Source organism: Acanthochromis polyacanthus, chromosome 12, assembly GCF_021347895.1.
Source record: "Acanthochromis polyacanthus isolate Apoly-LR-REF ecotype Palm Island chromosome 12, KAUST_Apoly_ChrSc, whole genome shotgun sequence".
NCBI classification, from domain to species: domain Eukaryota; kingdom Metazoa; phylum Chordata; class Actinopteri; family Pomacentridae; genus Acanthochromis; species Acanthochromis polyacanthus.
In genome coordinates, this window is record NC_067124.1 from 5885246 (window position 1) to 5911248 (window position 26003).

The 26003-nt window shown below is 40.3% G+C and overlaps 2 long non-coding RNA genes across 2 annotated transcripts in view; one reads left to right on the forward strand and one right to left on the reverse strand.

Annotated features, from left to right (window-relative positions):
- The window catches only part of LOC127536449 (uncharacterized), a 333094-nt gene extending 308853 nt beyond the window's left edge, over nt 1-24241 (forward strand). The window contains exon 3 of the long non-coding RNA XR_007945437.1: nt 24149-24241. This is a non-coding gene — a long non-coding RNA (uncharacterized LOC127536449). The remainder of the gene's footprint in view (nt 1-24148) is intronic.
- On the reverse strand, nt 9411-11490 carry LOC127536445 (uncharacterized). The gene is made up of 4 exons (XR_007945433.1): nt 11340-11490; nt 10758-10852; nt 10342-10612; nt 9411-9774 (listed from the first exon to the last, which is right to left on the reverse strand). It is a non-coding gene; the product is annotated as an uncharacterized LOC127536445 (long non-coding RNA).
- Nucleotides 24242-26003: the final 1762 nt, after the last annotated feature.

Genomic DNA, 26003 nt, shown 5'->3' on the forward strand with positions numbered 1-26003 from the left:
TCTTAAAAAAAGAGAGTATTCATTGGGTTGAAATGGAGGGACATAATTTAAAATTGCCTCTACCAATGTTTCTATATTCTGACAAAGCTAAAAAATGTGCTAAAACAGATAAAAAATCCAATTTTGAAACACACGGTGAGAATCTGGATTATTGTTAAAAAACTATCTGAAGGAGTCAAACCCCATATCACTGTTCAGTCCGATTTGGGGAAATCAACTCTTCACACCCGGAAGGGCAGATGTTACGTTCAAAAAATGAGCATCAAGGGGACTTAAAACAATTAATGACCTTTATTCAACACAGTCAAATGATTTTATGTCTTTTGATGAGCTAAAGTTAAGGTTTAATTTGGAAAAAAAAATACTACTTCAAGTATTTAGAGTTATGAAGTTTTGTTAATGCCAAGCAAGGGTGTCTTAGCAAAATTCCCCATACACAGTTAGAAAAACTGTTAATAAAAAATGCTTTGAGAAAGGGTATTATTTCAGACTTCTACAATTTACTAATGAGCAGTACATCTGAAAACTCCAGTAAGAAAATAACTTCCTGGAATGAAGATCTATCAGTATCTGTTAGTGAACAGGATTGGAAAAAGGCATGGAGTAAAGTTCATACAGTGTCAATTAATAGTTGTCTTAGGATATTGCAATTTAAATGGCTCATGCGTACATACACAACACCTGTGAAACTAAACAAATATAACAGGAATATTCCAGATATATGTATAAAATGTGGCTTAAAAGGTACAATGATACATTGTGTGTGGGAATGTAGCCAAATAAAAACTTTTTGGTTAGAAATAAAAAAATATATAGAAAAGATGTTATCAAAACAGTTGACTTTAGACTCCAAATTATTCATAATGGCTCTATATCCAGAAAAACATAAATTTACTAAAACAGAATCTAGTTTTATCGACTTTAGCTCATTAATAGCAACAAGGTGTCTAGCTCTGAATTGGAAAAATATTAACGGACCTAACGCCTCTCAGTGACTAAAGCAGATGTTGTCCAACCTACCTCTAGAAAGAATAACGTATATCCGTAAATCGAAGCAGCATGTGTTTGAAAGAATATGGGGACCCTTTATTGAATTTGTTAAGGACTTGGACTTGTCAGATGGCTTGACTGACTTTTGAGTCTCTTGCACTACCACTTAACTGACCACCAAAATAGGATACTTCTAAATTCTCAAAGTGAAGCATTGTTCTTGGAAGGCCCTGTTCCATTACACTTCCATTGTATTAATTTTTTTTCCATTTTATTTTATTTTATTTATTCATTTTTTACAGTCTTTTCCTGGTTGTTAAAAAACTGTAATACTGAAAAGTGAAGCCAATAATTTCTTGTTTTGAAGCTGTATAACTTTGAAAAAAAATCTTCAATAAAAATGTATATGGCAAAAAAAAAGAAAAAAAAGAAATATCCAGGGAAGGCCAGGACACAAACAGGGGATCTTCTAGCTGCAAGAGGAAAGTGCTAACCACCAAACCATGAGAACTTCCTATTATAATTACTGCTTTTATGCATTGCTTTTTTAATATTTTCCCTGTCTTTCTCTTTTGACTGTCCACCTGGCACCGCTTTGACATAACTGAATCTTTTTTTCTTATTTAGTGCTCCTTGATGCTTGCTGTTGGACTGATTTTAATCTAAATATTTTCTTTGTTTTGTATTTTTCATATTGCTGCAGCCTTAACCCAGGTTCTAAGACTTAGAGCATCAAAAAGATGTCTTGAAATACGACCTTTATGAGAGTGGTAACTGGCCATTATTGTTTCCCATTCTTCTAACTCATCACTTACTGAAGAGAACACACTTCATCACACAAACACATTGAAACATACACATATAGAGCTAGACACCTTCACAAATGGGCACGCACTCTCCATTAAAACACGAACCTGCCTCTATAATTAAAGAGTCTGGTTGACACAGTTGTCTGTGAGGTGCGCTGGGAGTGTGGGATGGGATAATGCAGTATTGGAAGTGACAGCAACATTTTCTGCGGTGCATTCGAACACACTGCAACTCGTTAAAAATGCATTTTGTTGTGTACCAACAGCCTTGCCTTTACAGAGTTACTCATCAGGCCATTTATTGGAGACCATGGGACATTACACAGACACACACCCAGGCAGCGCTCGTTTAACTAAACAGTCTCTCAGAGGGGCACACTCTGTTCACACACTCACATTTACTGTACAAGGAAACACAGTGTCTGTTGCAGTGGGACACGTACAGTGTGAAGCATGAGTGACAACTTTACAGTGTATGTTTGAGCAACAAAATACATATGTTTAATTAATTTTCACTATTTTCATGGAATGTATAGTCAACACATATACACACTGAAGTTTATGTCATGTTAGGACAGCTACCTGGAAAGTGTAGTGAGCTAAGCAACCAAAGTAAATGACAACAGTAGAACTACAGCAATGAAGTGTAGCAGCCTAGGCTAAATAAACATGACAAAAGTAGTTTACTACACCAGAAGCTACTTTCTTTGTTCATTTATTTTTAATTTCATCTATTTGCAGCAAAAAACATATATGACTTGCTCGTAGTTTGCTGCTGATGAGCTTGTAGGTGGTGTTTGCAGATGGCACTGATAGTATGTGTCATCAGGATCCATCATTTTTCCATCTCATATGTAAACAAGCATACACTACTTTCTGCATTATAGTGGAGCATTTGCCTTATCAGGAACAGCCACTGTTTGCATGGTTATAGTAGGGTGTATCCTGCCTAAATTTCTTAATTCAGAGCTTATTATCAATCATTCATCATGAAACTGGCTAGTTGTACACACATCAAACATCTAAAGCTGGGAAGTGGCTCAACCGCTATAAACATCCCTGTGGACATGTACCATAAGGACTGGCATGTAACGTCATTGTCATATCCAAGTGTATCTGTCAGCTATGCTTTGTAGTCCATATATAGTCCCAATGTTGCGTGCTGTGCTTGTCACTGAAAAGCCATTGGATTCAGAAAACAGTGCCATTACAACCACTTCTTCTTCTTTTCCTTTCGGCTTTTCCCTTCAGGGGTCGCCACAGCGAATCAATTGCCTCCATCTAACCCTGTCTTCTGCATCCTCTTCTCTCACACCAACTACCTTCATGTCCTCTTTAACCACATCCATAAACCTCCTCTTTGGTCTTCCTCTAGGCCTCCTGCCTGTCAGTGGGAAACTCAGCATCCTTCTACCAATATATTCACTCTCTCTCCTCTGGACATGTCCGAACCATCTCAGTCTGGCCTCTCTGACTTTATCTCCAAAGCCTCTAACATGTGCTGTCCCTCTGATTTACTCATTCTTGATCCTATCCATCCTGGTCACTCCCAAAAAGAACCTCAGCATCTTCAGTTCTGCTACCTCCAGCTCTGCCTCCTGTCTTTTCCTCAGGGACACTGTCTCCAGACCAAACAACATGGCTGGTCTCACCACAGTTTTGTAAACCTTTCCTTTCATTTTAGCTGAAACTCTTCTATCACAAATCACACCAGACACTTTTCTCCAGCCGTTCCAGCCTGCCTGTACACGCTTCTTCACCTCTTTTCCACACTCTCCATTGCTTTGGACTGTTGACCCTAAGTACTTAAAATCCTCCACCTTCTTGATCTCTTCTCCCTGTAACCTCACTCTTCCACTTGGGTCCCTCTCATTCACACACAGATACTCCGTCTTGCTGCGGCTAACCTTCGTTCCTCTCCTTTCCAGGGCAAACCTCCATGCCTCTAGCTTCTCCTCCACCTGTTCCCTGCTCTCACCACAGATCACAATATCATCTGCAGACATCATAGTCCATGGAGACTCCTGTCTAACCTCGTCTGTCATCCTGTCCATCACCATAGCAAACAAGAAGGGGTTCAGAGCTGATCCCTGATGTAGTCCCACCTCCACCTTGAACTCCTCTGTCACACCTACAGCACACCTCACCACTGTCTTACAGTCCTCATACATGTCCTGCATCACTCTAACATACTTCTCTGCCACTTCAGACTTCCTCATACAAAACCACAGTTCCTCTCTGGGCACCCTGTCATAAGCTTTCTCCAGGTCTACAAAGACACAATGCAGCTCCTTCTGACCTTCTCTGTACTTCTCTATCAACATCCTCAAAGCAAATATTGCATCTGTTGTACTCTTTCTTGGCATGAAACCATACTGCTGCTCACAGATGTTCACCTCTGCCCTTAGTCTAGCTTCAACTACTCTTTCCCATAGCTTCATCGTGTGGCTCATCAGCTTTATTCCTCTGTAGTTGCCACAACTCTGCACATCTCCCTTGTTCTTAAAGATTGGCACCAGCACACTTCTCCATTCCTCGGGCATCTTCTCACTATCTAAGATCGTGTTGAACAACCCAGTCAGAAACTCTACTGCTACCTCTCCGAGACACTTCCATACCTCCACAGGTATATCATCAGGACCAAGTGCCTTTCCACTTTTCATCCTTTTCAATGTCCTTCTCACTTCATCCTTGCTAATCTTTGCTACTTCCTGGTCCACAACAGTCAACTCTTCTACTCTTCGTTCTCTCTCATTTTCCTCATTCTTCAACTCTTCAAAGTACTCTTTGAATCTTCCCATCACACTATTGGCACCTGTCAACACACTTCCATCCTTATCCTTCATCACCCTATCCTGCTGCACGTCCTTCCCATCTCTGTCTCTCTGCCTTGCCAACCTATACAGGTCAGTCTCTCCCTCCTTACTGTCCAACCTAGCATACAAGTCATCGTAAGCCCCTTGTTTGGCCTTTGCCACCTCTACTTTCACCTTACGCTGCATCTCCCTGTACTCCTGTCTACTCTCTTCAGTCCTCTCAGTGTCCCACTTCTTCTTAGCTAACCTCTTTCTCTGGATCCACTCCTGCACCTCCTCATTCCACTACCAAGTCTCCTTATCTCCTTTCCTTCCAGATGACACACCAAGTACTCTCCGACCTGTCTCCCTGATCACATTTGCTGTAGTTGTCCAGTCATCTGGAAGCACCTCCTGACCATCCAAAGCCTGCCTCAACTCTTTCCTGAAAGTCATACAACACTCTTCCTTTTTCAGCTTCCACCATTTGGTCCTCTGCTCTGCCTTTGCCCTCTTCATCTTCTTCACCACCAGGGTCATCCTACACACCACCATCCTATGCTGTCCTGCTACACTCTCATCTACCACTACTTTGCAGTCACTGATCTCCTTCAGATTACACCGTCTACACAAGATGTAGTCTACCTGTGTGCTCCTACCTCCACTCTTATAGTTCACCCTATATTCCTGCCTCTTCTGGAAGAAAGTATTCACTACAGCCATTTCCATCCTTTTTGCAAAGTCAACCACCATCTGTCCTTCTGCGTTCCTCTCCTGGATACCAAATCTGCCCATGACCTCCTCATCATCTCTGTTTCCTGCACCAACATGTCCATTGAAGTCTGCACCAATGACAACTCTCTCACTTCCAGGGATGCTCTGCATCACTTCATCAAAGTCCAGTCAGAATTTCTGTTTCTCCTCCCGCTCACATCCTACCTGTGGAGCATACCCACTAACAACATTGAACATCACACCTTTGATTTCTAGCTTCAGGGTCATCACTCGATCTGAGACTCTTTTTACCTCCAGGACATTTCTAACAAACTCCTCCTTCAAGATAAGTTCTACTCCATTTCTCTTCCTATCTACACCATGATAGAACAACTTGAACCCTGCTCCTAAACTTCTAGCTTTACTACCTTTCCACCTGGTCTCCTGGACACACAGTATGTCCACCTTCCTCCGCTGCATCATGTCAACCAGCTCTCTACCTTTTCCTGTCATAGTTCCAACATTCAAAGTCCCTACTCTCAGTCCTAGACTCTTGGTGTTCCTCTTCTCTCTCTTCCTACGAGCACACCTTCCTTCCCTCCTTCTTCGACCAACAGTCGTCCATTTTCCACCAGCACCCTGTAGGTCGACAGCACTGATGGCGGTCGTTGTTAACCCGGGCCTTGACTGATCCGGTATGAAAGTCATATATTTGATTTGCATGTTTGATTTGGCCAAAGTTTTACGTCGGATGCCCTTCCTGACACAACCCTCTGTATTTATCCGGGCTTGGGACCGGCACAATAAGACACTGGCTTGTGTCCCCTTGCGGCTACATTGCCATTACAACCACACTACTGAGAAATATGGTTAAACTGGTAAAGCTACTTGTTGCAATGCTAATACCCAACTTTATTTTAGCTCAATCCCAAATACACTGTCCTGCTGCCTCAAATGTGAATTAGTCCACCACTGGAAAAAGTCCTCAGTCATCTCACTTCTTCTGAAGACCTTTTGATAAAAATTACAACCCAGTGCCCACTTCTGATATTCGAGGAAACTACATATTTGTGAGCCTATTTTTTTTTCCACAAATTTTTCAGTAGGAACCAGTTGTTTATGGCACACATGCTACAGTTAAAGTATGGAAGTGAGAAAGCATTACAAGACTAACAATTTTTTTCCCTAGTTTTTTCTTTTAACAATTTGAGTGCACATTTTCCTTTTAGCTAATTAGGCTTCCTTGCATCTTTGGTCCTGTGTCCTCCAGTCCACGACCTATAAGTTGTTCAAAGTCCTCCATCATTGAGGATATTCCAATCACTTATATGCTACTCAGAGGAGATGAAGGGAGAAACAAGACTTTGAGAGGAGAAGGAGAGAGAAAACAAAGGTGCATTCAAGTGGAAATTCCTCAAAGGGAATCTTGAAGTCTTCAGTGGTTATCTGCTGAGACTGTAAAAGGAGCAGGCTGCTGTGAAAATAACATTTCTGCAATATTAATAGTGTTGCATTAGTGCAGTATTGGGCAACTACCTTTTGTCTGTTATTGTTTCATTAATGTTATAAATGTAGGCTATATAATCTGTAGCCTCAGTCCAAAGAGGACAAACTTACAGCCTCACAGGCCAGATTCTGTTCAGTAAATGTATAACTGTTTTGGTTATTTTGGTGTTATTGTCTTTCAGTCACAATTAATGGCAATGGCAATGGATGAACAATCAATATTTGTAAAGCAAACAGAACACTCAAATATTTCTGATATCAACTCTGTATTTATAGTAAGTTAGACATTAACCACATTAATAAAAGTAAACCAGTAACTGCAAGACAAATGCATTTTTACTAACATTTTTATATCATGCTTTTTTGCAGGCTTGTAAATGTTCTTCTGTTATCCCTGCATTGATAGATAGTGCTTAGATCTGCATCTTAGTGTTTAGGAGATGATTGCCATTTTGTCATCTTGTATCTGGTGTCCTCTATAAAACTTCTAGAAACAGCATTCTCAAACTTTACATTATTATACAGAACTACACAACCGGCATCACCTAAACTTTTCACTCTCATTTAATAATAATAATAATCTTTATTTATATAGCACATTTCACATGTCCTTTGTAGCACAAAGTGCTTTACAAACAGACAAATAATTAAAATAAAATGAAAGAAATTAAAACCCAAATCCACCCCCCCAGCCCCGAACCCACCCAGGAACGACGAGGAAGCCCCGCCTAGAGCCATTTTATTGACAGCTCAGTCCACCAAGTGAAAGCAAACTGATTTGCATTTTTCTATTTCATGGTGTCAGGCCATTATGAAATAACCACCATGAAATAAAATGCAAATCAGTTTGCTTTCACTTGGTGGACTGAGCTGTCAATCAAATGGCTCTAGGCGGGGCTTCCTCGTCGTTCCTGATCACAGGCATATGAAGAGTAGATACGACACGCCCCTCTGAGCGGCGTCCCGACGGAGACGCTAAGCTGGCGGGGGCAAAGTTTCAGTGTTTTCCATTGATGTGTACGGCACGAAAATTAAAACAAGAAGAATGCCGGCTCATTGTGCGGCATACAGTTGCACACTACATCGGACGATCAAGACAAGGAAACTTGGAATAACTTTCCACAGGTAAGAAGAGTTTTGGGCTCGTTTTTTATTATTAAATCTTGTTGAGGGACTATGGGAGCTAACTAGTTAGCCATTAGCAAAACATTAACACGAGCTAACAGCTGGACAACCAAATACCAGACGATTAATAGTAGCTGTAGTACAAGCAGTAGTAGTAATACAAGTACAAGCAGCAGTAGTAGTATAAGTAGCTGTTAGAGTCGTAGACGTAGTATCAGCATGTGTAATAGTATTACAAGTTGTAGTAGCAGTGACAGTATCAGCAGCAGTAGTTGGTGTATTACCACTAGTAGTAGCATTACTATTAATACCACCAATACTACCAATTGTAGTTATAAAGCCTAACTCATATATATCCAGATTAGCATCTATGTTCTTCCTCCAAACCCATTTTATGATTGGGATTACAGGCAATTCTTTAGGACTGCTTTCAAATAATTGAAATGTCACCAAACAATGTTATACTTATCAAATTAAATAGCTTTGGTCTACAGTATATTGGCTAATTCAGTTCTTTGTACTTAATCTATTAGCATGATTTCTTTATAAATATGTTGTTGTGTACATACTTATTTACTTCTCTGTCTACTTTTTCTTTACTCCATGTAGGTTTCCCAAAGATTATGGGTTGAGGAAGAAGTGGAAGCAGCTCTGAGGAGAGAGGGGTTTGCTGCAAGTATATAACAGCCTAGAGAGAGATAAATAAATAATTATTATTAATAATAATTCTGTTGTTTGTTGTAATTGTGGTTGTCTTTACGTTGCATTTATTGAGATAACTTGTCCTTGTTCCTTATTACTGTAGCATTGCTGTAACTACCTATAATTATAAATTTCTATTCATATTTTCACTGTGACTTTTATATACGGCAAATCGTGATCCATGCAGGAGTGGATGATTTAGCAGGCTCATAGTTTACATAGGAGCAGCTACAAACAACAAATCCACCACTGTTCAGGTCAGCTGTTGCTCAGTATGGCTTACCATCTCGTATGTTGTGTGAGAGTCCAAATAATGCTACCAAAACACATAAAATGTTAAAACAGATATGTGTAGTTGTTTTGACAATTGCTCTGATGTGATGTAAGCTTGTGAGGCTAATACATGCTTCAGAAGAAGGTTCACAACAGTTCTTGTTTTTGCTGCTGTCAGGCTCAAATTGTTGTGTGTGACATTTAACATGTAACAGAAATGTGTCGGCCTGTGAGCTGTTGTAAGAAGACCGTTTAAAGGTGAGAGTTGAGAGAGTGAATTAATGAAATATCTTATTTTTATGTGAAAGATTCAAAAACGATGGTTCAGGTTTGTGCATTTCTGCGACAACAAAATGTTTCCACACTTGTGGAAGACTGTCTTTGGAGAACAGTTGTAATGTTTGGAAGTTAAAGAAAAGAATTGTCAGTTCCATTAAAAAACCTTTTTATTGGCACATTGTTCTAATGCTTTTAAAAGCTGTCAAACTATTCAGCATGCAGTAAAAGCAGTTTTATATCCCTTTGCTGTGTCTTTGTACATTGTTGTTTTCAAAGGCATTTATTTGAAATTCACAACTTATGCAACAAAAATTTGCAGCATTCTTTTGAGTCTTGTTCGTTTCATTCTAATTCTGTTAAGGTGAGTTGTGATATGTCGAGGTTTGTTGAAAAATGTCCTTAAGAATATACACTGTATCCATGTATGCCCGTAGTGCAGCAGAAAAAGGGACGGCCGGATCAGGCAATGATGTAACTTCAGCCTGTGTAAGCTGCCGGGGTAGTTGTGCATCAGGTAGAGTGACGCCTTCTGGGTATGGGGTGTGAGGTCCTGTCCAGTCTATCCCATAATCAGCAGCAACCTGAAAGGAAAGCATAATTTGGAAGCAAGCTCTTATATTAAGAAATGCACACTCCTCAAGAAATAAAAAAAGTAGATTAGGGACTCCATGGTATGGCAAAACTTGATTTCAAATGTGGGTAGGACAACAAGATGTGCAAGGAATAAATTCATGAACTATAAAATTGTATAGATATTATAGATATTATTTTACACCATTGAAATATCTATGCATATGTTTATATGTTAAAATTTAAAAATACCAAGTATAGAAACTACAGGACCTGTCACAGCTCTATAAAGAATAGATATTATTGTGCTACTAAACCAAGTATAGCATTTTTGAAATGTCCAGGTTCTCCTAGCAGTGTTAGACAGCATACATCTACACTGTGTTTGTTAAATATGCTTTGGTAATTTCAATTTGTTAAGAAATCAAATCTGGACTCTGAATCAGAAAGTGAGATCACATGCATTAGATTTTTTCTCTGTCAAGTGAACCATCCAGTACCAAAGTAGAAATAATAAAGTTAACATAAACAAATATAAAGGAAGACAGGAAGGTAAAGGTACAGGAGGGGATTCATACCTCAACTGGATCAGCAGCATTTCCCTCACGTGGCTGACTAAGCCACCGTTGCATGGGGGATTGCCCTCTCTTTGTCCTCAAACTGTGGTGAGTCCAGGCTTCCTTGAATGCCTGAAGATGCTGCTGCAGCTGTGGGACGTAGGTCCAGTGGAGAGTGAATAACTCCAGTTCATTTTCAGGGTTTAGAAACCCTTCCACTTCCAAATTGAGAAATAGTGTGTGGAACAAGTCAAGGACATTTCCATACACATCTCGCCATAATCTTTCAATTCTGTAGATGAGAAAAAAACAAACAAAATAATACATAATTACTCTAAATTTTACAACTGCATGTATATAACAGGAATTTCCTTTCCAGTATTTTAAAAATATATCTGATACTCATGATGGTAATTAGTTACATAACCATGGATCACCTTTGATTATGTACACTGCGTCCAGTGATGTGGGAATGTCGGCCTGTTCCTCTCTGGCTCACCATGTAATGGGCCACAGCAACATTTTCCCCACCCTTGAGGAAGTTAATATATAAACAGACAAAAAGAAAAAAAGAACACTATTTTTCAAAAGTTCTGTTCTTTGGTACTTTTGTTGTTTCAATACAGGAGGGAGCATTGTTGTTAATGCAATATTTCACTTTACCTTATCAGATCTCACAAGAGAATACCAGTGGTAGTATTGGTGGTATTAATAGTAATGCTACTACTAGTGGTAATACACCAACTACTGCTGCTGATACTGTCACTGCTACTACAACTTGTAATACTATTACACATGCTGATACTACGTCTACGACTCTAACAGCTACTTATACTACTACTGCTGCTTGTACTTTTCGTATTACTACTACTGCTTGTACTACAGCTACTATTAATCGTCTGGTATTTGGTTGTCCAGCTGTTAGCTCGTGTTAATGTTTTGCTAATGGCTAACTAGTTAGCTCTCATAGACCCTCAACAAGATTTAATAATAAAAAACGAGCCCAAAACTCTTCTTACCTGTGGAAAGTTATTCCAAGTTTCCTTGTCTTGATCGTCCGATGTAGTGTGCAACTGTATGCCGCACAATGAGCCGGCATTCTTCTTGTTTTAATTTTCGTGCCGTACACATCAATGGAAAACACTGAAACTTTGCCCCCGCTTGCTTCGCGTCTCCGTCGGGACGCTGCTCAGAGGGGCGTGTCGTATCTACTCTTCATATGCCTGTGATCAGGAACGACGAGGAAGCCCCGCCTAGAGCCATTTGATTGACAGCTCAGTCCACCAAGTGACAGCAAACTGATTTGCATTTTATTTCTTGGTGGTTATTTCATAATGGCCTGACACCATGAAATAGAAAAATGCAAATCAGTTTGCTCTGGGCGGGGCTTCCTTTTCAGGGTGGGGAGTCGTACCCGCACACAGGCTTCTTTCCTGACGCCAGCTCCGACCACGGCTGAAGTGAAGCCGTGTCACCGTGGAGCTTCGGCTGATTCTGCCATCAGACACTGAAAGGACGCTGCTAATTCGGTAAATTAATGTTTATTTTCTTATCAGTGGCAGAATAAGCCGAAGCTCAACGGTGACATGGCTTCACTTCAGCCGTGCTGGGAGCTGGTGTCAGGCAGGACTCCTGTGTTCAGAATCCCCGCCCAGAGCAAACTGATTTGCATTTTTCCTTTTCTTGGTGGACTGAGGAAATACAAAGGGAAATAAATAAATAAATGTGGAAATATAAAAATAAATAAATAAATGTGGAGATATAAAGAGAAATAAATAAATAAATAAATGTAGAAATTTAAAGAGAAATAAATAAAAGGAAAAAACAGAAAAGGTAAAAGCAAAGACAAAATTTTCCTTTTTATTTATTTATTTCGCTTTATATTTCCACATTTATTTATTTATTTCTCTTTATATTTCCACATTTATTTATTTATTTATATTTTGATTTGGTACTCCTATTACTCCATATGTGTCATCAGGAGACACGGCAATATAAAGCTGAGTGTCGTCAGCATAGCTGTGGAAATTGATGCCGTGTCTCCTGATGACATTACCTAATGGGAGCATATAAAGATTAAAAAGAGTAGGGCCTAAAACTGAACCCTGGGGAACACCACATCCAATGTCATAATATTGTGATAAATGATCCCCAAGGTTCACATAAAACTTTCTACCACTAAGATAAGATTCAAACCAGCTAAAAACAGTGCCTGAGATGCCAATAAAATCATGGAGTCTACTTAAAAGAATTTTGTGGTCAACATTATCAAAAGCAGCACTCAGGTCCAATAAAACTAAAACAGAGGGTAATTTGTCTAGTGATGTGTCGTTCGCGAACGAAACGGCTCTTAGAGCCGGATCTTTCAAGTGACCGACGGGAGCCGGCTCCTTATTGGGAGCCGTGCTGGGAGCCGTGTCGTTTTTTTTCTCTCTCGCACCCTCTCTCTCTCACCCACGCTCTCTCACTTTTTTTCTCTTCAAGCCGGACGTGATTGGTCAATATGTTTGCGCTGAGCAGAGCGGGGGAGGGGCGGCAGTTAAACTCACAGACGCAGCAGCGGTAGATCTGGAACAGAGCAGGAGGGACAAGAGAGGTTTTAAAAGCAGAGGGGAACACACCTGTCTGAAGAGAATAATTTAAAATCGTAAGAAAATCCTGTTTAAAAAAGTCATAAAAGTTCTTAAAAAGGATGATGGAATGGGATCTAAAAGGCAGGTAGTTAGCTTGAGTTGTTTAAAAACTTTTTCAAGCATCACAGCATCAACCAGGACAAAACTTTCCAGTGTTTCCCCATTTAAAACCAAAGATTCTGAAGATATTTCTCCTCTGTCAGAAGGCATCAAAATAGTTTATGAAGCCCATATTATAGGAGCCACAGACAGAGGAGAGCCAGGTGTTCAGACTAAGCAGCCTGCTGAAGCGACCCACGCCTCAGTCACAGGTGGGGGTGGGGCCCAGGGGCGGAGCTAGACCATTTTCAGGGGTGCTTGAGCATCCCTTAATTTTTTTTAAGCACCCCTAGAATTATTGGGCGTTATTTATTTTTGTTTATAATAAATGCTGAAATAATTATTAACAGTGTTATTTATTTTACCGTTTCAAACCAAATGTAAAATCTGGCAAAGTTCTCCCTAATTTGACCCCCTCCTTTTGGATAATGGTTTGATCCATAAAGAGAGCGCAAGTTCCCCTCTACTCCGCCGCTGCGCTGAATGCTGCTTGCACCCTTGTGTGCGTGTGATGGATCGGGAACAGAGATTGACAGGCTAGCCAACAGAGCCAGCAACTGCAGGTGACTGCAACATTTACTTGGTATTTATACCCTGAAGTGAACTCACAAGTTTGTCCATGAAATCTGCATTTATAAGCCTGAGTTGTCTAAACAAACAATCCAGCTAGCTAGCTTGCCTTCGAGCTAGCGAATTTTACTCGTTTAGCCTCGCAAATCACAAAATGAAGCAAGCAATGCTTATGGCATGTCAAACATGAAGGTGAAAAAGGCTATTGTAATTTCACACTGGTGCTATATCATCGTTTTATCAATGTGTTGTTTGTAGGCCGACCGTCACAATGGATATTCGGGCATTTTTTCCCAAGAGAACTCCAGCAAAAGCTTCAGGTAAGGTTTGGGGGGCAAAGCACAGAACACGAGCGACGTTACTGCATGTGTTCAAATGTTTATTTTGTGACGTTAACTCAGTTGCTAGCAGACATATTTTGAAAATCAAACTTCAAACGGTCAGCATTTTGAGAAGGACTATTTTGACTGTTTCTTGAACTAACGAATAGTATCTAAGAGAATGACTGAGCTCTGTTATGAATGCAGAAGAGCTGGGTGAGCCGTCGCTTAACATTGGTCAGATGCTAAGCACCCCGAGAGCTGAAAGTCTAAAACCGCCCCTGATGGGGCCAGAGATAAAAACACGCAGGTGGAACTGATTGACAACACTGAACAGGTGGAGGAAGTCTTCTTTTAAGAGTTCAGACTGTTGTTTGGGAATATCATTAGTACCTGTGTGGATGATGATCCTGGTGACCTCCGGAGAAGATTTAAGGATGTGAGGGATTTTCTCTGTTATGTCCATGACAGTGGCACCTGGGAACGAGCGTGTGACCGCCCCCCTCATGCGCACATTCCTTATGATGGAGTCTCCGATGATATGGGTTGCTGGTGGAGCCGTTTGAGCTGTTTCATGGAGAGGAGGCGGGCATGCAGCCGCCACGCTGGAGAGAACCTTATTTACAACAGATCCTGAATGACCGTTCCTCTGCAGGCCCCCCGGGCGCTGAGGCGAGCAGGTTATTCTGGAACGGGGGACAACTGGGAGAGGTGGGAACTCGTGTTCATCCCCAATGTTGTACCTGTGTTGTACTTGAAGTGAAAAATGTAAGTTCATTAATTTCAGTATAATTCAGCTGAAATTTGAAGATAAGTTTAACAAATGTAGCGCAGAGACTATACGCTACTTGTTAAATTAGTTTTTTTAAGAAACAAAACTAGTGCACTAATGATTCAGAAAGATTCAGAGGCCTTCACACTATGGTGCTGTGGGTTCTCCCGTACCTACAGAAGGCAGAGCATGAATTTTGAGTTGTTTGACCTTCTGTACACAGGTGTGTGCCTTTGCAAGTTGTATCTAATTAATTTAAACTGCCACAGTGGACTCCAGTCAAGTTCTAGACACATCAAGGATAATTCAGGCAAACAGGACACACCTGACCACAATTTACAACCACAGCAAAAAATCTGCATAGTTTTGTAAATTAGACATTTTGGTGTTTGACTTTTAATACATTTACAGACACTATAAATGTTCACAAACTTGCTCTCACTTTGTATTTGTAGATTGCTAAAGAGAGGTTGATGGGGAATTTGTCTTATCAATTTAAAATTAAACCTAGAATACAAGAAAAAGTGCAAACACTTGGTTTTTTAATACTTTCTGAAGCAAGTGTATTGGCAGCCTTCCTTGCTCGCAGAGTTGATGATGAGCTCTTCAGGGACTCCTCCTGCATCTGGCTATCCTGGTTATGCTGAAATGGATGGAAGTGTGAAAAGGAAAAAGAAATTTAACAAATTCTAAATTTAATTCAAACAAATAATTAAAAGGCTTCCATCACTGATAACTTTAATTATGGTGAAATAGATGTGGACGTTCAAACAAACAAACCAAGGCAGCCCAATAAAGGAATGCATTTAAATCAAGCAAATGAAGACACAGACCTACTAACAGGTGATATAAAACCATGATAACATTAGATGGTGTATTATATTGTGTATTGCTGTTTTTTTCCCCGTATAACTTAAAATTTAGTTGTGAAATAACCTGTTAGCTGTTTCATTTTGTTGCTATGGATAATTCATAGACTTCAGCAGGAGCAGTGTCCACTGGAGGTACTCTCTCTCAACAAAATCGTCCCTCGTCCCTGTATAGTAAGCCGGACGGTTTTGATGGTTGCTGAAGCCAGAACATACTGACCCAAACCATATGTAGTTAAAGCTGAGCTCTCGTAGGAAGGACCGACTTTTGGTATCATGATGTTTGTCATGTCGATATCCTGTCACATCTTCTACACTATTCTGTTTTTAGTTATTTAATTGCTACTTGTTGGATTGGATGAAGTTTGTAACTATGAAGCTTTGTAATGCATATTCTTCTCATTTTATCTGTATTGAATGCCATTCATGTGAGGAACTATGGGATTCACACTATATGATTAGCTCGAATGCATAGACTTCATTGAACAGGCTGCCTAGAAATTTTTAGTTTGTCGAGTATACTCAACTTATTGCTCTGTTCCAGGCAACATCTGGCTGTCAAGTCTTAGTTTTTGAAGTCTGATTGTTCTGCATGTGGAGTTTAACAGCTAATCTGCTGAACTGCTGTAGGTGATTGTACATAAGTCAAATTCATATTCTTCTTGACAAAAGAGCTGAAGTGTTTTTGAAATGATCTATTAATACCTTTACCAATGATGGTAAGTGGATATATGACCATTTAGTTATTTAAGGGTGTCCAAGCTAGTGAGAAAATAAGAATTTTAAAACAGTCTGCCAGCAGGTGGTGATGTGGTGATGCTGAGAGTCATCACAGTGGACCACTTTAAATTTCACAGTAGTTACTTTAGAAGTGGTTGTAGTCACTGAGGGGTGTTCCAGCGCTCACACACACACACGCATGGTGAGTCATCCTCTAAACTCTGAAACACTTGTTTACAAGGATGCTTCTTCACTCAGTAGATGTTCTTGCTTTAAATGGACTCATGAGACATTTTTCTATCAGTGTACTCAAGAAAAGAATTTGTGCTTTATCCATAGACACAGTTCAGTGTCACTAAAGGTCATGCTAACAAAAATATAGGTTGGAAAAACTGACTTGTAGCATTGAAAGAGGCTGAATTGCCTATTACTTATCTGTTATGTTCATCCAGCTGAAACAATCTGAAATGTCGTGTCTCTCCTCATAATTCTAAATCCAATTAAAAAGATTATTCTCAAATTATTAGTGAGGACTGTTGTCCTTATAGTTCCTTTGAACCAGAATTTAAAGATCTGAATAGCCCACGGTGCAGAAGAGAACTCCAGTTTGCAGTGCACTCCAGTATATTGTGACCTAAATGTGTGCTTTGTGGTCCTGACTTCTGTATGAGACACACAAAGCATCACTGTGCAGTCAGTTATGCCTGCCTGTGAAGGTTTCAGTTCCTGTGGTGGGCTGGAAGGAAGAATGAATTTGCCGTTTCTCCTCTGTTAGGTGCTCACAGTGAAAGACATGAGCACAGAGTTCCAGAGTATACGAGGTCTATTCAGCCACAGAGAGCAAGCACCGAGGCCACACCAGGACCACAGTCAGTTGCATCATGGAGAGGGAGACTTTTTCCCCCCCCTTCATATGACAATTAAATCTATTTTTGATCATTTCTTTTATAATTAATCAAGACTAATTTCATTTAACTAAAGCAACTATCTGCACAGTTGTACGTTTTCTGACTCTCTACCACTGTCTATATGTCCTTTAGAGACGTATAAGAAATCAAAATAAAAAAATTTAAATTCAGCTATAAATTTGTGCGTGGATGGGAAAATGAGGCATTTGCAGCATTTTTGTGGGCGTTTTCCAGTGGTCCTGATATTCTACAAACTAAAGACTTCTGTTGTTTCTTTTTTCCCTTTTATTTTATTTTTTTCTACTTCTGGAAGTCATGGCACCTATTTCAGCCATTACAACAGCAGTTCAAAGGCAATCTTTCCTGTAAAATGTTTGCAGGATCCTGTGGATTACAAAGTTATAAATGTGCTGTGGAAAAAGTACATATCTTTTAGTTCTTTGAGAGTCCCTCATTGGGACATGAATTGGACACATATCCTCCGAAGCGTGCTCTGAATCACTTTGACATTCTCATGCCTCAGTTCTGCCTTTTAATGATCTGATTAATGACTGACTAATTTGTTCTCATCAGAAGACTCAGTTACATCTTTATCTGCAGAGCTGCTGTCATTAAAATCATCCTGTATCAAAGAAAATGTGCTTTGAATGAAATCTTTAACCCATATTGGTATACCATCATCTTACTGTAACAATAAGTCAAACACACTCATAGCTGTATCAATGAGTTTGGTTTAGCAGTGACAGTGAGACAACTATGTCACTATGAGGTCAAACTGCAAATTATAACATTGCTCTGTATTCTTTTCATCAAATGAAACTTGTTTCTTATAGGTCTCTAGCAACTCACTCTTTAGGTAAAACAATGAACAAATGCAGGCAGCTGTCTAGAGTGAGCTAGGAAGATAACAACAGCAGCAAGGGGATGCTGTTTAGCCAGAGTGAACAGAGGTGGATTTACTGAAAGGGCAGGTATAAAAAACACAAAAATGAGGAATTAAGGAAATGGATGCTACTTAAATAGAATAAACAAATGAAAACAACAGGGGACTTTTTCTGCACAGTGGATTGATGGTTAGCCCTTTTGCTTTGCAGCTAGAAGATCCCTGGTTCGCGTCCCCACCTTCCCGGGATCTTTCTGCATGGAGTTTACATGTTCTCCCTGTGCACATGTGGGTTTTTTCTGGGTTCTCCAGCTTCATCCCACAGTCCAAAAACTGCTGAGGTTAAATGATAACTCTAAATTGTTGGTAGTTGTGAATGTGAGTGTGATTGTTTGTCTGTATATGTAGCCCTGTGACAGACTGGTGACCTGCCCATGGTGTCCCCTGCCTTCACCCAGCTGGGATTGACTTCAGCCCCCCGCGACCCTAGTGAGGATTAAGCGTGTATAGATGGATGGATGGACTTGTTCTTGAAACACGGATGTATTCAAACTAACTATAAAAATATCTACAAATCCAAAACATAACTGCACTAATGAAACTGAAACACATGGGAAGTAGCACCTCTGTCTAAAAGCTAACAATGATTCATTAACAAAAGGTTTCTGAAAAAAAATGGTCCCTAACTAAGACCGTGAACCTCAAAGCATCTCAACTAGATACTGAACAAGAAGACAAACTCAGGATACACATGAGCAAGTTGTACACCACATAAACGCTGCCATTGAATGCTGAGAAGACAGGTCTTTCAAAGGCAGATGTGGGGCTTGATTTGTGGACAGGAATTAGGTCTGGACCAATAAGTATTCAGCTCCAGAGAAGGGTAGGTGGGATGGCAGATGCAAAGGAGTCAATCAGGGTGCAGGACCTGGAGTACGAGGCTGTATGCAATAGATCATCACTACCATGAAAGGGGGGATGACTGCAATGGCCCAGAGGCATCACAGCAAAAAATAAAAAAATAATGTTTCATCATTTGGTAGTTTCACACCAGAACACTGATATACAAATATCAGATTTGAGGAGTTAAATGAAAAAAATAAGCAAAGTAAACAATAACAAAAAATAAAAACTGACAGATCTAATGATGTGGAGAGGGAACTAGTCTTGACTGCAAACAGATGTTGTGAGATGTTATTTCTATTTATGGATAACTATGAGAGTATAAATGAGGCTGGTACACATAGCAACATAAGACCTTGAAACACATACTTATTTGTGTAGCACATTTTGTACAGAAAGGCTTTCAAAGTGCTTTACATAATGTATTAAAACATTAACATATGTGTGCAGTCCATGATGCCATAATGATTGAAGTTTCTTAAACAGAGCAGGCCTATGTTTACCTTCAGATAAAGATTATTGAATGAATTGAACCTGCAGCTAGAAGATCAGTGGTTTGTGTCCCGGCCTTGCATATTCTCCCTGTGTATGTGTGGGCTTTCTGAGGATACTCCAGCTTCCTCCCACAGTAACACATGCTGATGTTAATTGGTATTTCTAAATTGTCCATAGGAATGTGGGTGTGATTGTTTGTCTCTATTTGTAGTCCTGTGATAGACTGGTGACCTGTCCAGGGTGTCCCCTGCCTTCACCCTAACTCAGCTGGGATAGACTCCAGTACCACACGACCCTAATGAGGATTAAGTGGTGTATAGATAATGGATGGATGAATGCATAGGCGTATTTTTGTATTTTTGTAGATTTGAGACTAAAACTTTATGCATGTACATAAAGTAGTCTTTATGCATCTGGCCCACTGTGTAGGCAAATATTGATCCAAACAACACCTGCAGAGGTGGTTGTTGCAGCAGATGTGATACTCGATGCCAGTGTTGCAGAAATCCAGCATTGCCTTTATTTTCTGAGGAGAATGAGCCTCTAGTCTGCAAGCTGTCATTCTTCTGTATCTGTGGCAGGCTTTTGCAGTTGTAGTAACTCAATTTAACTGGATTCCATAACTGGTGGAGCAAATAAAGGGGGTAAAAAGAGTCCAGCATATTGATCCAGGGTCTATGGTTTTGTAACAGAGATTTAGGGAAATGTAGAAAATGCAAGATTAAGAAAAAGATGTATAGTATGACCAAGGGAAACAAAAACAGGAACATCATGTTCTGAAAATATCAACATTGTAACCGATGTTCATTTATGTGTTTTTGTATTATCTTGGTGCAGAGTCCAGTGACAACATCTTAGGTCATAACAGGAAGTTATGGGTTTAAGGTCATGCTTTGATTGCTGCAACTGACATCTCTTTTAATGAGTAGGCTCGAGGGACTGTCGTTAAAAAGTGAAACAATAAGCAGCATCCACAAGTAAGTCTCCATGTTTTACCATCCTAATGAAACCATTAGTCAATTTGTGTGACTGCTTATGTAATGGACTACCCCTTACAGACTCTGTCATCAGCACTGCACTGCAGGGTGGGCCATCCTAGGACTTAACCTTAGGTCCACTGTTGTTTTGTTTTTAATGAGTGGATGACTATGTCAAATCATAGTTAAAATAATTAGGAATATATGAAAGCCTATCAGCACTGCTCCCTGGCTCTGAATACCACAGGAGGGCTGGATGTTGATCAGGACTTGGGATGGGCGTCACCACCCAAACTAACAGTGGAAGGAAGCTTCAGGAGAATAGTTGGATGCAGTGTGTGGGAGAACCAGAGATAAACTAAAACAAGACAAGCCAACAAATGTGATTAATCACAGAACACCCTGCAATTAATCCCAATTAAAAATTTTAACAGCACTGACTTTTAGTTTATTTTGTTATGATATACAATAATCACATTATTTCATTATTAGAATAATTTATGTTTTAGCCTATTCAGAGCAAATCATAGACACTGCATCAGAGTTAACATTTTCACCAAGTATGCTGCATTAATTCTTTTATTTCAGCAACTTATTGGTGAGATTACTCAGAATACTAAGACTATGGGAACAAACCAAAGACAAAAAGACTACTGCTGCAAATTGACTGTCAGAGCTCCCTTCTCATCCCCTGTCTTTCCCATCTGGCATCCCAAATACCTTTTTCCCCATCTCTCTCCCTCTCATGCTCCTGTCTCCCATCCGCTCCTCTGCCCTGTCTCTCCCTATGCAGCTCGGTGCCTGAGTGGAGTCTAGCTTCCCAGCTGACTCCACTCAGGCAGTCAAACACCTCTACGGCTCCCGGACAGCTGACGAACATCATTCTGATTACGCACCTCTGCAATAAGAACCGGCTCATCCTTCCACTCCCTGCCAGATTGTTGAACCAAGACACCTCAGTCAGTTCACTCTCTAGCCCTCTGTTAAGATCTGTTTAAGTTTGCCTTTTCTTACTTTGCTTTCTCCTGCTCCTCACCTAGGTCAGCTGTCCGGGATCCCAGCCATCCTCCTTCCCCTCCGGCTCTCCCCAACCAAGTCATCACCGGTTTTCCCCGCCTGGACCCCCGTTCCTACCTGGACCCCCATTCCTGCCTGGACCCCTTCTGTCCCTGCCTGAACCCCCCCCGACCAGCTTCCCTCCCAACGTCAGTCGCTCCCCGCTCCCCGCTCCCCCACCGAGCCACCATTTCACCCCCTACAATAAAACACTTTCATTCCAGCCAGCCTTGGTAGTGTGGGTCTCTGCTCGGGTTCAACCCGCTCGTTCGTGACATTGACGCACCATACAGACTTCATCTTAACAATATACATGCACTAGACAAAAGAGTTTACTGACCAGAACCAAGTACCACATAGTCAGATTTACAAATACAACGAACCAGGAAAAAATGCAAACTACACAAGCTAAATCAGATTAACAAACTGAACTTCCAGGAAACAGGGACTAACAAGATCTACTTGTTACAGAAGCATTGGGGTCATTCCATGCAAATTCACCCAGATTTCAAAACTTTTACCAGTTCCTGTCATGTATTTTTTTGGGAAAAAAATATTATTTAAAACTCCAACCTAAATCATGGACCTCTGCAAAATCCTAAAGTATAAGGAAATCAAAACAAGCCGTCCTGAAAAAACAAAAACTACTAAAACATCCTAAGTAGATTTTCCAGCTCCAACACAAACTCTAGGAAGACCTGTGGCAGTCAGTTTTGATGCAGTACCAAATGACATTTTGATATAAGACTAAATTGTTTCTACCCACAACAAAAATTTGGTTGAAATTAAGTGAACATTAGTGGAAATAGAATTTTTTGAAAATTAAATATTTTTTGCTTTGATGACAAATAATGTTTTATTTTTTTGATTTCTGTAAAAAAGTTTTTTTTAAAAAAAATCAGTGTATGCTATTGACATGATTATAAATTTCAACTTTTTCTTAAGGTTAAGGTTGTATGATTTCAGTAGAAGCTTTTTGTGTGATTTATTTCAAGAAAATACATGACCTCAGCTGGGAGTCCCTTGGTGAGATGGCATGGAATGACCCATTGGACAAGTTATGATTATTAAGGGTGCTAATAATTGTGGCACAAATGATTTGATGTAAAAGAATTATTTCTTTATGTGTGATTTTTTTCCCCACTGAATAAATGCACTTAAATGAAAGGTTGGATTTTCTTCTTTTTTTTTCATTGTGGTCCTATATTGTTTAGAAAAAAATGAATTTATTAGAAGCTAAAGAACACATCTTACCCAGGGGTGCCAATAATTATGGAGGGTGTTGTATATATATATATCAGTGTTTCCTCTACATTCATGTAAGAGCGGCGGACCGCCATTCCTAAATCCTTGCCACTGCTCCTTCAATTTTTTTTAAATTGTTGTAAATACACTGCCGCCACATGTCTCCACCTTCACAGTATAGTTCTGCTCTGGGTTGGGTACTCGTGAGTACTAAGATACCACGGTAAACTACAGATAACTATCTTGCTCAGAATCTACTCTTTGATACGTTGGGTTAATATCATAGACTGTATATAAAGATATTGATTTGATTTGCCTCCAGAAATCCAAGATGTCAACCAGGAAGAGGCTTCATTTTCTCAATGCAGAAACCCACGGGTGACGTCACAAATGCTACGCCCATCTTTCTATACAGTCTATGGTTAATATGATGTTAATTACTCATGAGATCGCAGCCTTGAAAGTGATGCCACGTCAAGCACCCAGACACCGGGTCAGAGTAAAAGGAGCAGCGTCTTGGAAAATAGGGCAGCGACTTACCAGAGAAAAGTTAATAGCCTAAAGCTCGTGTCCGGAGTTTCAGTTTGTTTTCAATTTATGTATCATTGTGTAACAAAGCTTAAATGTGTTAGTCTAGTTCGATACTATAATATAATGTTAGTATGACGCGATATGAAAATTTATTCATGAGCTCCGCCTTCCTCTCATAGACCCCCATGTTATTCCAAAAAGCGCCGGTCGCTGCCGACCAATCGAGTTCGAGCTTCAGCTTTGTCATGCTGTCAATCAACGGTTACGCGCACAGCAAGCAAGCCCATGCAGAGGTGGGCGAGCTACGCACTACGCAACCGCGCGCACATTTGTTTTGCTTGTGGAGGAGATAGCATCAGGGATCAGCAACTTCCAGAAAAGTTACCAATCCCACGGCTTGTCAGGCCAAGAGACTGCAGGACGTTTTTTGGATCGGGGTGCTCGCGTCGCTCCCCGACCACGGCCTCCATAGCCCGCCTGACGGCTTCGTTTAGATGCCCGACCTCTGGAGGAAGATGTTGGGGCATCTGAGACATACTCTTCGTCAGAGGAGTCATGCAATTCTGAACTCTAGATAGAAATAAATAAACAATGTAACACATATACACGCGTAAATGCACTAAGTTTGATAAACAACGTCATCGAGAGGGATACACGAGTGTAATCACATATTGAAACTTTACTAGTTCGTCCTAGCAGATTCATGTTATTTTGGTATTAGGACAAGTTAGGCTCAATACAGCATTCTAACGTAATTCCTTTATTATTTACTAAATGTACTAAATGTAGAGGAGTGGAAAACAGCAAAACAGGCGAGATGCTGCAGCACTCTGGGCACTCCTGTCAGGTACTGCGCGCGTGCACAAATAAAGGGGCGAAATCAGAGGGAGGGTGGGACCAACAGTGTTTTGGGAGATGCTGCGATTCAAACTCCGGACACGAGCTTTAAGATAAGTCATAATAGATTTTACAAGTTAAATAGACATTCGCAAAATACTGATGGACAGCTAATGTTCCTTAACATGTAGGTAGCTTCAGTTAACTGGGCCCGGTGCCTACTCAGTGTCGCTAACATGAGTAAACTAATTGATAGCATTAAGCTAATATCTACACGCCATGATATAGCTGCTGACTGCATTTTCAGATGAGCTTGTTCAAATATAATTTTTTGTTTTATTTCTTTTTTTTTTTTTTAATTTTTTATATTCAGCCTTTGAAAGGCTAATTTCAACTGGCCATTCAAAAATTAGGTTGTAAAAATAAAATCTGCAGTCAAGTGCCATTTACACCGCCATGGCTCCTGCAGAACCTGCTGCTGAAAAAAATCCTAGAGGAAACACTGTGTATACACATGATCAATTATTTTTAATTGCCAGTGTTTTGAGCTACAAACACTTTCAATAAAGAGGTGGACAGAAGCCTTATGCTAATGCCTCTATGCTGCTGTTTCCTATGTTTCTAGCAAACATGCCCTTGATAAGTAGTGCCTTTCTTGCTTGCTCTTATACATTTACCCCCCAACTTGAAGGAGTGCCATTACACGAAGAAGAATTCTCAGACAGTGCTGAGCTACGGTGAACAAAAGCTATTAATTGGAGTCAAAGTTTCCTCTAAGATTAAACTGTCTGACTGAGAACACTGCGTCTCCTGCATGCCCGCTTTTGGAGTCTTCGTCGTTATAAAACATTTATTTGCAGACATACTGCACAAGTGCAAGTGTATAAAAATAATTACAGGGACAGAAAAGCGGCCGTGAAAAAGTGTAGCCCCTCACAGAGGACTTTTCCAATTAATTGACTTTAATGCAGCATAATGTGGTGTTTTCCTCTCCCACTCTTGATAATGGTTGCCACCTGACTGCTGTACAGTCAATTAAAACATAATATAAATTGACTTAAGCAGTCAGCACTCAGTGATTAGGTTTCCTCAAGACAATTAAATTTGAGAGAGAAAGCAGGGAATGGTAATCCATGATCGTTTTTTTCTTCATTTCCCGCTGTCACATTAATTTTGTTATATTTAATGGCATGCCGCTTGTTACAGTGAGTAGCTTATGGATGTTCATAATCATCTAGGTGTCCTCATTGTTTTGCGTATATGCACCAGGGAGGCTATTCTGTCTGTAGTGCAAATGTGAAATGTCTTTAAGGCTGTGTAGCACCACAACTGATGGGTGTAATAACCCCATGCTCATATGCACATTTCCACACAAACCCCTCTGCTGGAGTTTTGTCTGTATTATCTGTTTGGCAGTGATTGAGTGTGGCAGTAAAAAGGCAGTGAGAAAGACACAAGGATGTAGGATGATTGCTGGGTGGCTTCGCAGAGAGCCGAGGTAATTTCCCTTGCCACCAACTCAACTCTGTCGTTTGTCAGCCACCACTTGCGCCGCTGGCAGCTATTGTGCCAACCGCAGTCAATCATGCAGCTTATGAATCTGAGCTGCAGTCAATCGCCCTGCTTATGAATCCAAACAGCAGTCAATCGCTCAGCGTAGGAATCCATTGACACATCTGGCAGTTCCAGCCAGTCGCATGAATACCTACCGGCAGGACATCTTGGAGGCAGGCAGAGATTAATGGAAACAAATACCTCACATGAAAAAAAGACAGTTAAGTTTAATCAAATATACTTTATAATCAAATGGGATTGGAAATCACAGACCAAGGAAATCAGATTTGCAAACACTGAACAAAACTGCA